At 53.2% G+C, this 12,038-nt stretch overlaps 1 pseudogene; it reads right to left on the bottom strand.

The window, feature by feature from the left end:
• LOC132225601 (histone-lysine N-methyltransferase PRDM7-like) overlaps positions 1–11,665 on the bottom strand; it is a 68,748-nt pseudogene extending 57,083 nt beyond the window's left edge.
• Positions 11,666–12,038: the final 373 nt, after the last annotated feature.

Genomic DNA, 12,038 nt, shown 5'->3' with positions numbered 1-12,038 from the left:
CCCCTAACTACCATGAGTAATAATTTTCCCATATGTCCCCATGCAGGTCTTAGAGCACTGCTCACCCGTCAGACCTTCCTCCTTCTATGTGATGACAACTCTTCTGAATTAGTTATTTTTTACTCACTTTTATATTTTTGTATACTTGTTTGTTAATGTTCTATATCTATATAATTATATTATTATTCTTTATTTTATTTTATCTTATTTTTTGTTGATCTGTTTCTTATCAGTTTGTAAGTACTAGGTGAATTAGGTTAGTACATTTATTCCTCTTTTTTTCCCCCATAACTCCCCTCTTCCCAGTTCCCACCCCACCCTCCGCCCTCACTCCCCACCCACTGTTCTCATCCATAGTTGCACGTTTTTTGTCCAGTTTTTTCCCGCATCTCCTACGCCCCTTTCCCCCCAAGAATAGTCAGTCCCTTCTCTTTCTATGTCCCTGATTCTATTGTGATCACCAGATTATTTGTTCACTTGATTCTTAGATTCACTTGTTGATAGATGCATGTTTGTTGTTCATAATTTGTATCTTTACCTTTTTTCTTCTTCTTCCTCTTCTTAAAGGATACCTTTCAGCATTTCATATAATACTGGTTTGGTGGTGATGAACTCCTTTAGCTTTTCCTTATCTGTGAAGCTCTTTATCTGACCTTCAGTTCTGAATGATAGCTTTGCTGGATAAAGTAATCTTGGTTGTAGGTACTTGGTATTCATCACTTTGAATATTTCTTGCCATTCCCTTCTGGCCTGCAAAGTTTCTGTTGAGAAATGAGCTGACAGCCGTATGGGTATTCCCTTGTAGGTAACTGAGTTTCTTTCTCTTGCTGCTTTTAGGATTTTCTCTTTGTCTTTTGCTCTTGGCATTTTAATTATGATGTGTCTTGGTGTGGCGCTCTTTGGATTCCTTTTGTTTGGGTTCTCTGCGCTTCCTGGATGTGTAAGTCTATTTCTTTCACCAGGTGGGGGAAGTTTTCTGTCATTATTTCTTCAAATAGGTTTTCAATATCTTGCTCTCTCTCATCTTCTGGCACCCCTATAATTCTGATGTTGGTACGCTTGAAGCTGTCCCAGAGGCTCCTTACACTATCTTCATATTTTCAGATTCTTTTTTCATTTTGCTTTTCCAGTTGTGTGTTTTTTGCTTCTTCGCATTTCGAATCTTTGACTTGATTCTTGCGCTCCTCTGGTCTGCTGTGGGGTGTCTGTACAATATTCTTTATTTCAGTCAGTGTATGCTTAATTTCTAGTTGGTTCTTTATCACAATATCGACGATCTCATTAGATTTCTTGAGAATCTCACTACATTTATCAGCGGTCTCACCAGTCTTTTCGAGGGCCTTACTCAGTTTATCGGCAGCTTCTAGACAGTTCTTGAGAGACCTTAAAAGTGTGGTTTTGAGCTCTATATCTTCCATTTCTGACATTTGCATCCTGTTTCTTTGTCTCCGCATTTTTTTATCTTTTCTTGGTGCACCCCCTAGTGGTCTTTGTGCGCAGTCTTGTTGTAGTTAAGCCTTGATTGTTGTCGGTTGGCAATACCGGGGGTGATTTGACCTCCAGGCTAACTGGCTATGAGACTCAGCTGTGTCTGCAGTGGGAGAGCTTCTGTGCTGGATCTCTAGGGCGGTGCTAATCTAGCGTTTGCCTGAGGCTATGCGGCAAATGGCTCTGCGCAGGGCTTGGGCGGGGCGGGTCCCCGGGGATCTACAGGGCGGGCTGCAGCGCGCAGTTATGGCTGCTCTCAGTTCCATCCCTAGGGGCTCTGCCTCACAGACTCCCAGCAACTGCTGCAAACCTCGGAGAGAAAGCTGCCTTCGAGTTCCGACCGAAGCCAGACAGTCCCGCTTCTCCTGTTTGAATCTGGGTCCCTAGAGACTCGCCTGGATCTGGAGCTCAGAGTCAGAAACTCCCTCCCGATTGAAAACAACAACCGCACACTCCGAACCTGAGTATTTCACTTCAGCACTGCGCCTCCTCTGAGTCTGGGTATGATATTCTCTTTCCTCCTAGTTGTAGAATTTCCACTCAGCTAGCCTTCCTGTGGTTCTGGATGATGTCCGTTCTGTCTTTTAGGTGTACCCTTGAATTGGTTGTTCGAGGCAGCAATCTCCTGCGTTAACCTATGCCGCCATCTTGGTTTCCAGGCTTTATCTTATTTTTTTCCATCACCATTTATCGCCCTCTACTATTATCTTTTAATCCTCACGTGAGAATATATGTTTATTGATTTTAGAGAGAGAGGAAGAGAAAGAAAGAGAGGGAAACATAGATATGAGAGAGAAACATTGATCACTTGTAGCCCATACACACCCCTACTGGGGGTGGAACCCAAAAATTTTTGGTGTATGGGAGGATGCTCCAACCAACTGAGGCACCAAGCAATGGCTATTTATTTATTTTTATTTTGAAAGAATGTTTATTAAAGCTGGGGACAGTGAAACAAGGAAGGACTTAGGATAGAAGCAGCAGCAGGAGAGCGCCTAGGCTGGGCTGCTGTGTTGCTCTAGAAAGGTTAAAGGAAAGAATTCAGCCTAGGCGGGCTGCTTTGGCTCATTGGAAAGTCATAGCAAAGGGGCCTTGGAGCCAGGTTCAGGGGGTTAGCCTGAATGACCTGCCACTGCCCATACTCCCTGGTGCAAGTCTCCTGGGTCTCTTAGTTTAGGAGATGCACACCTAGTGGGGGGGGAGTAGAGGGGAAAGGGTGAGGGGTGTGTGTGCTCCCAGAGAGAGAACAGCTTAAGAAAATTATATATATATATATATATCCTATCTAATAAAAGAGAAACATGGTAATTGGCATACGACCACTACCCTTCCCATTGGCTAATCAGGGCAATTTGCAAATTAACTGCCAGCCAAGATGGCGGCCGGCAGCCAGGCAGCTTGAAACTAACATGAGGCTTGCTTGCTTCAGTGACAGAGGACTCCAAAATTCCCTGCCTGCCGCTGCAGGCCTCTGACCTGCAACTGTAAGCAACTATGTAACAAATATAGAAGCTAAACAAAACCCCAGAAACCTGCTTTAGTCCTGGGCTTCAGCCAGCAGGATCACAGCATTGTAAGCAAAGGCCAGAAACCTACTTTCAGCAGTGGAGGCCTAAGAGCTGGAGCCAAACCTCAGAGCTAAAGCTGGCCCAGAATAAAAAAAAAAAAAAGAAAAGAAAAAAAGGAGTGGTTGGGAGCTTCAGTCACCCCCAGCCTGAAAACAGCCCTCAGCCCCTCACCCAGACTGGCCAGGCACCCCAGTGGGGACCCCCACCCTGATCCAGGACACCCTTCAGGGCAAACCAGCCAGCCCCACCCATGCACCAGGCCTCTATCCTATATAGTAAAAGGGTAATATGCCTCCCGGCACCGGGATCAGTGTGACGGGGGCAGCGCCCAAACCCACTGATCGCCCTGCGGCTCTGTGTGTGACAGGGGCCGGGGCCACAATCCCCCAGCCTCCACATGGGCCCTGCTCTGTGTGTGACGGCGTAGAGCCATAACCTCCCCATCGGCCCTGCCCTGAGTGTCAGAGTGGCGGCGCCCCAACACCCTGATCAGCCCTGCTCTGTGGGTGATAGAGGGCCGCACCCCAAACCCCTGATGGGCCCTGCTCTGGGAGTGACAGGGAGCAGCGCCCCAACCCCCTGATTGGCCCTGCTCTGTGCGTAACAGGGTACAGAGCCCCAACCCCCCTGATAGGCCCTGCTCTGTGAGTGACAGGGGGCAGTGCCCCAACCCCTGATTGGCCCTGCTCTGTGTGTGACAGGGGGTGGTGCCGCAACCTTCCCATCGACCCTGCCTTGAGTGTGACAGGGGGCGGTGCCCCAACCCCCCAATCGGCCCTACCCTGAGCGTGACTGAGGGTGGCATCGCAACCTCCCGATCGCCCTGCTCTGTGCATGACAGGGGGCGGCACCCCAATTCCCCAATCAGCCCTGCTCTGAGCCCAACCAGGGGCTGCACCTAGGGATTGGGACTGCCCTCTGCCACCCGGGAGCAGGCCTAAGCCAGCAGGACGTTATCTCCCAAGGCGTCCCAGACTGTGAGAGGGCACAGGCCGGGCTGAGGGACCCCCCCCCCCCAATGCACAAATTTTTGTGCCCCGGGCCTCTAGTATATATATACTAGAGCACCATTGCAGGAAATTTATAAATTTATGTACCGGGAATGGCGGCCGGGGGGGGGGGAGGGGGATTCCTCACCCCGGCCTGTGCCCTCTGTGCCTCTGACAGTCTGGGAGCCCTGCGATCCATCGCCTTCAGATGGAGGACTGGTTCAGCAGCCCCAGCTGTGCATTGGTGGCCTGGGCCTCCCTCTTTGGGGTGACGGGGAGCCCCCATTGATCACCCAGTGGCTAGTGGCTAGTGGCCTGGGCCTTTCTCTGCAGGGCATCATGGGGGATGGTGGGGCCGGACCAATTGTGTTTTACAGGCCTTGGCTGGCCTGACGCCAGTGGGTGTCAGAGCCTGGTCATCTGGCCAGTCCTTCAGCTGGTCCTCCCTGGATTTGCATATTATGGTTTTATTATTGTAGATTTGGGGGGTGGGTCTGGGTGAAGGTGAGAAAAGGGCGAGAAATGGGGGAACTTCTGTGATAGTGTCAACACTAAATCTGTATATAATTATTGTTACACATTGAAAGAGGTTCTCTGACCCTGGCCAGTGTGGCTAAGTGGTTGAGCCTCGACCTATGAACCGTGAGGTGGGGGGCCGGCAGGAGGCAGCGATGGAGGTTCCTCTCTCTCTCACTCTCTCTCTCTCTGTAAAATAAATGATTCATAAAAAGGGGTTTATGTGAACAGCCCCTGGTGTGTAACTGCTCTGCCTCTTGCTCCTCCCCGGTAACTCCTGAGAGCCCGCCCGACCAACACCTGGTCGGGGTCAGGCACCTGCACGCCCTCCGCCCGCACCTCGCGGCCTCGGGGTCCACTCTTCATCCGAGTCCTCGGAGTCCTCCGCCCCGTGCCTGGCTGTTCTGCCGCGGCGACTCATGAAGGCGGGTCGAGGGGCCCTGAGACCTGGAAGGAGAGAAAGAAAGAGTCTGTCCTGCGGGCGAAGAGCTGAGGGATGAACAGCAGAGCCAGCGCCGAGCGGGGCGGAGCCGGGGCCCTGGACGGAGCCCCCCAACCCCCCGCGGCCCCGCCACCCCCTCCCGGTCACCAATGCTGAGGAGCGCCTCCTAGTTGCTCTTCACGTTCCGGTGCCGGGCTCGCTCCCAGGCGCCCATCTGCGCCCACTCCTCCCGGGAGAAGTAGTGGGCCCACTCCTCCCGGGAGAAGTAGATGGACACGTCCCTGCAGGCGGCCCTGGGCTGGAGGAGAGACCGTCCGTCCGCCCCGGCCCGAGGGGGGGCGCCCCGCCTCCACCCCGTCCCCACCCCCGTCCCCACCTCCACTCCCGTGGACCCCCTCACCTTGGTTCTGTGCCCTGCTCTCCCCGCCTCCTCTCGGGCCGCTCCTGGGGGTCCCTGTCGGGGTTTATGGTGCCGCCAGCCCAGTCCCAGCAGGAGGCCGCAGTGCCTGTGTGAGGAGGAGGCGCTGACGAACCCGCTCCTGCCTCAGTACAGACTGGGACCGGGACCAGGTGGCCAGGGCCACAGCCATTAAGACCCACCAGGGGGCGCCTCCTTCCCTGGGAGGCTGGGGCGGTCTCAGGGGGCGACTGAGGGGCGCGGTCAGGAGTCTGAGGGGCGGGGTCGGGGGGGGACTGAGGGGCGAGGTGGGGGGTGTGAGGGGCGCGGTGGGGGGTGTGAGGGGCGCGGTCAGGAGTCTGAGGGGCGTGGTGGGGGGGGACTGAGGGGCGCGGTGGGGGGTTGAGGGCCCTGGGGGTGGAGGTGGAGGCGCCCTGACATTGGGGGTGCTGTGCCGGGAGGAACCGGGTTCGGGAATGGCACCCGCGATCCCTGAGCAATGCACGCGGGAGGAGGCGCCTCAAGGGGCAGAGACGTCACGGGCTGAGGAGATGGGCCCGCGGGACACAATCCGGGTCTTTCTGGCCAGGAAACTTGGGGAGCTCGGGTGAGAGGATTTGGGCTCCTGCACAGAGATTTCGGGTCTCAAGGACAGGCTTCAGGGTTTCGGGTCTCGTTGGTGGGGATTTGGTCTTTCTGGGGTGCCGTGGTTAGGGAGCCCGGGCTCGGGGTGTGCTGGGTCTGAGCTTTGGGGGATTGAGCGTTCCTCTGGGCGCGGAGCCCGGGGGTCCTCCGGGTTAGCGGACTTGGGGTGCGTGGAGACTGACAGAGTGGGAGCCTCTCGGGAGGACACCCCGGGTCTTCGGCTGGGGGTTGAAGGCCGGCGGCAAAGGGGTTCCCACGCGAGGCACCCGTTTAACTGTGGGTCTCCCTGCGGCGCTGCGCACCTGGCCGAGGTCCCCTCAAACCCACGCGCTGCCCGCCGCGCGCTTCCGCCCTCAGGCTTTTGAGGCGGCGGGAGGGGGAGCTTCCCGCACCCAGAGCGTCAGAGGCAGCCGCCAATCAGTGATGCGGTCACAGGGCCCTGCCTGCCAATGGGCGGTCAGAAACGCGGAAAGGGCGGGGCGCAGGGTGCAGCCTTCCTGCCAGTCAATGGCAGAATCTTGTCGAAAGAGCCCGCCTTCCGCCCTCAACCCCTGGTGGTGATTGGCTACCCAGGGTCCTGCGAGTGTCCGTCAAGAAGCTTTCAGCCAGGCACGGCTGGGCGGTGTCCAGGGCTCGGATTCCTGTGGTTTCGCGGAGGGACTCCAGGAGCCCGGAGCCCCCCGCCCGGGCAGGTGTTGGGGTGACACATCCTTCCTGCCGCCTGACCCAGTCTGTGTTCCACCCGACGGTATTTAGGTCCCGGACTGTCTTCCAGGCGCGTGTGTTCGCTTCCTTAGCGAGAGGACCAGGCGGTAGGCCGGGAGTTGCCTTCTGGGAAACAGGGATTCCCACTAGACCAGCGGTTCTCAACCTGTGGGTTGCGACCCCTTTGGGGGTCGAACGACCCTTTCACAGGGGTAGCTTAAGACCATCGAAAAAACACATATATAATTACATATTGTTTTTGTGATGAATCACTATGCTTTAATTATGTTCAGTTTGTCACAATGAAAATACATCCTGCATATCACACATTTACATGACGATTCATAACAGTAGCGACATTACAGTGATGAAGTAGCAACGAAAATAATTTTATGGTTGGGGGCCAGCACAACAATAGGAACTGTACTAAAGGGTCGCGGCATTAGGAAGGTTGAGAACCACTGCCTTAAAGGAAGCTGTCAGCCAATTCCTTTGCGAAAACGATCCTCTGGGTCCCTCTTGTGGCCATTCAAAGAATAACACCTTATGCTTCTGTCCGTGGTTCTGAAATGTTAACTAATGTCCCGTGAATTTGATGGAAAAGTCTACCCAACAAATCACAAACAAACAAAACCTACAGAAAACCCTACAAAATCATCGAGGCTGTCCAGGGTGCAATTATTCCTTCCCCGGATGGACTGAAGTCACGGGTCTGGCTTTTGCACCCCTTCCTGTCCCAGCCCTGCAGAGGGAGGCCTTGGCTGCTGCACTGACATGGGGAAGCTGTGCGTTCAGTAATTCAGTCCGTAACCTAGAGGCTGCCATGATTGGAGCAGTCAGTCCTGGGGCGGCCGCCGTCACCAAGGCAGCCAGTACAGGACAGGTCTCCTTTCCTGAGGGAGCCAGTAACCCGGCGGCCGCTATGATTGCAGCAGCCAGTCCGTACAGCGAGGCGCAAGGGTATCGCAAGAACGTGTTATTACCACTAGACTCAGCGGCTTCTGTAGGGCATTACTGAGGCAGCTAGTACTCTGGAGGCTGCAATGATCAATGTAGCCTAGAGGCGGGCATTACTGAGGCAGTCCTTCCCCTGTAGGCTGCCATTATTGATGCAATCAGTACCAGGGAGGCTGTCATTGTTGATGGCACCTCCAGATGCAGGGTATCATGGGAACATGTTAGTAGCGCGAAAAAATTTCAATTTAAACTTTTGTGTTGAAACCCAGTATGTTTTTTTTTTTAAATATATTTTTATTGATTTCAGAGATGAAGGGAAAGGGATAGAGATGGAAACATCAATGATGAGAGAGAATCATGGATCAGCTGCCTCCTGTATCACCCCCTCCCTACTGCGGATCCAGCCCGCAACCGGGGCATGTGCCCTGACCGGGAATCAAACCAGGGGCCCTTCAATACATAGGTTGACACTCTCCCCACTGAGGCACACTGGCCAGGGCCACAGTGGTTTTTTTTAGAAATATACATTTCTACTAGTTCAGAAAGGAAGAGAGAAAGATCAATGATGAGTGATCATCATAGATTGGCCGCCTTCTGCCAGAAGAAAGAGTGACATTTGCTCTCATCTGCTAAGCAGAAGGAATAGGCCTGGCCAGTGTTGTTCACTGGTTAGACCTTCGGGTGCCCAGGGAAGGGTCGCTGGTGGGATTCCTGGTCCAGAGCACATACCTGGGATGCAGGCTTCATTGCCTGCCCCAGTCTGGGCTCTTGTGGGAGCCAAAGATGCATGTGTCTCTTGCATATTCATGTTTGCGTTTTTGTTTCTTCTCTATCCCCTCCCTCCCTCCCCCCCCTCCCTCTGTCAGTAAAAACATATCCTCTGGTAAGAATTAACCAAAACATAAACAAGAAAAACGTACAAAGAAGGAAAAGCTTTGGAGGGTGTGAAAAAGCAGCATACCCCTAAAGAAAGGCACCTTGATGAGCAGAGCATTCAGCTCCGCTGATGTTTTTCCAAGGAATGTGTCTATAAGATAAAAATAAAATGTATGAGTGTCTCTCAGCTGGCAAGATCCTGACACAACACGACGAGGCCATTCTAGCGCGGTCCTTGCAGGGTCTCCCAAGCCACCACGTTTGGGCGAGGCTCTGAGGGGGGGGGGGCGAGGCCTGGACAAGCAGGGGAAAGCGAGGCGTGAAGGAGGCGGGGAATGGACAGAGGAGGGTCCTGCACGTGCTCTCCTCTACTGCGTTGTGTCGCTGCTCCCAGAGTCCCCCACACTGAGAAGATGGGAGCAGACTCACCCGGTGTCAGTGACCGAGGGACATACAGGCTGAGGGACACACAGACTGAGGGACACATAGACCGAGGGACACAGAGACCGAGGGACACACAGATAATCGAGGATGCAGTGGCCTGGAGAGGTGACATCCGGGAACCTGTGACCACTGTGCTGGTTCCTTTTATCCTCCCAGATGTACCTTCTCAGAGGTTTTTGACTCCAGAACCCTGGATTCCATTTCCACAGACAGCACCTACTTCATGGTGACTCTGCCCAAGACCCAAGACCTCTCTGGACATCCATTCACACATCAGTTGTTTGAAAAGTGATCTCAAACTTATTCTATATAGTTATTGTATGTATGAAAAATAAATCCGAGCCAAGCAGTCATCTGTGTGATGTATTCTACATTTGTATTATACATACATTTTATTTTAGAAAACGACATTTCCCGTACAAAGTTGCCTTCCTAAGTGTAATTAAGTGAGCATGTTAAAAACTTTGTAAGAGTGGCCCTAACCGGTTTGGCTCAGTGGATAGAGCGTCGGCCTGCGGACTGAAGGGTCCCAGGTTCGATTCCGGACAAGGGCATGTACCTTGGTTGCGGGCACATCCCCAGTAGGGAGTGTGCAGGAGGCAGCTGATTGATGTTTCTCTCTCACCGATGTTTCTAACTCTCTATCCCTCTCCCTTCCTCTCTGTAAAAAACCAATAAAATATTAAAAAAAAAAACTTTGTAAGAGTGAATGTTTTACTTGGCAAATGTTTAGAAACTTGGTAAGTATTACTGTGTATCGCTGCCCAAGGAACTGTTGGGGGTCATGTGTTGTCACCAAAGCAGAATGTTTGCTAAATGACTGGTCCCCTTGTTGAGACAACCTTCATGGTTTTCCCTTCATTCTGTTATGAACCTATAGGCAGAAGGTAGAAGTAGGCTTGTACTGATGCCACAGCTCCCACCTGCTGTGATGATGGAAACAGGCCTGATGCTCCAAGCAGCATGAGAACACCAGCAAGGTAAAGGCTCTCATCCCCCTGGCATGTAATCTACCCAGCCAGGGCCGCACTGTCTTTGTAGAAAGAGGTCATCCAAATAGCAACACACAGCCCAGCAAGCGAGGCTCAATGAGTGAGTGCTGACCTATGAACCAAGAAGTGCCCTTGATTCCTGGTAAGGCCACCCCCATCACCTGATTGTTTCTCTTTGTCTCCCTGTCCCTCTGTGTGTCAGATCAAGAACAACAGATTTAAAATAAAACTGGAAACTGTCAAATCTGCTCCTATCCTCCTCCCAATAGGTATCAGATTTTACCGAAAACACCCACCACTTGTCTTTCCTAGTCATTGTGAGAATTCCAGTTCATGAATGTTCACAGTATCTCAGTTTAAAACGTGTGTGCACATCTACACCCAAACAGCGGAGCATCGCATCCTGGAGAATTTTCCATTTCCTTCCAAAGGAAGTGAGATGTGTCACACTGGACATGGAAACAAATGGTAGAAAAAGCTGGGCATGAAGTTAAAGGCTAATCATTGCAACCTGGGAAAGATGTATTCAACAAATCAAGGCGTGACTAGTCAAACCAGAACCTTCCTGTATGTGGAGGTTTGGGCACGGGTACACCAACATTTTTAATGTGAATGAGGACTTGATTGTGCAAAGCTTTCCTTCACCCCCTGAGAGATACTCACCGGAGGTGCTGAGCCACTTGGAAATGTGTGGTGTTTCAATGCGATGCTGGGGGTGGGGGTTTGCCCCTCCTGACCTGAGCGAGAGAGCCCACCTTCCAATGTGCACAGGGCCCCTGCTTGGGTGTCAACAGCTCCATGACTGTGGGCTGGCTCCTCCCGAGTCTGCTGAGACCCACAGAAAACAATATCCCAACTGGCAGATTTCTCCTGGTCCTGAGGTGTTTCAGGATTGGGTTAATGTGGGAAAACACGAGTATGAAGGTGAGGCTCAATGGTTGCTTCTGAGAGTTTCAGGTCACCAACCCAAGCCCTCAGTCATTGTAGGGAATGAGGTTTCCATTCTTCACATAGAAATGCCATCATTTTTTTAAATGTATTTTTTATTGATTTCAGATAGAAAGGGAGAAGAAGGGGGGTGGAGAGAGAGAGAGAGAGAGAGAGAGAGAGAGAGAGAGAGAGAGAGAGAGAGAGAGAGAACATCCATGATGGCAGAGAATCATGGATCTGCTGCCTCTTGCAGGCCCCACACTGGGGATCAAGCCCACAACCCGAGCATGTGCCCTGACCAGGAATTGAACCCTGACCTCCTGGTTCATAGGTCGATACTCAAGTGCTGAGCCACGCCAGCCGGGCGGGAGAGGGAAGGTTATGGTCCCAGGTCGTGGGTTTGGGTACCCCCTTCAGGAGCTCTCCTCCAGAAACAGGTTCTGTGCTAGGTCCCTCGGGCTGAGGGGTGACGGGCCCTCACCGCGTGTGCCTGCTCCCTGCATGGACGTCCGCTCTGTTGTAAGAAAAGCGGGGCCTCTGGTTGCTGGGGCCCCATCGCCTCCACAGGCAGATGCTTACCTGTTCCCTGGAGCCTCGCTGGACTCCCACACATGGGCCCATGAGGGTCGGTGCTCCTGGCCTCAGTGGACATTACCTGTGAACCGGTGGCCAGGAATGACCGACACGGCCTGCCTGCTCTGCTCACACGGGTCCATGGCCCATCAGACTCCCCATAAGAAACGTGCAGTTAAGGATTTCAGACAGGTCAGGGGAGGGTGAGAACCGCAGACCCAGGTACAAGGCCAGGCACCAGGAGCTGCTGCGAGGTGGGCGTCGCACACACTGTGAGGTGAGGTGCACCCAGCAGCTCTCAGCAGGGTGGTGAGGGCCTTTGTCCTGGTCAATCTCAGTGCCACCTGCCCAGGCTTAGTGGGAGGGGGTGGCCGGGGGAGGAGCATGCCTGACCCCACGCCTCCTGCTCAGGCAGCCGAGTCCACGCAGAACAGTGGGGCTGCTTGAGCTCTATACTGGCTCCTCGGCCCCACTCCCTCTGCCGCCCTTGTCCACCTCAAGGCCTGTCAGACGCTG

Source organism: Myotis daubentonii, chromosome Y (genome assembly GCF_963259705.1).
Source record: "Myotis daubentonii chromosome Y, mMyoDau2.1, whole genome shotgun sequence".
NCBI lineage: Eukaryota > Metazoa > Chordata > Mammalia > Chiroptera > Vespertilionidae > Myotis > Myotis daubentonii.
Note: the sequence above shows the minus strand (reverse complement) of the source record. Positions and strands in the feature narration are given on the sequence as shown.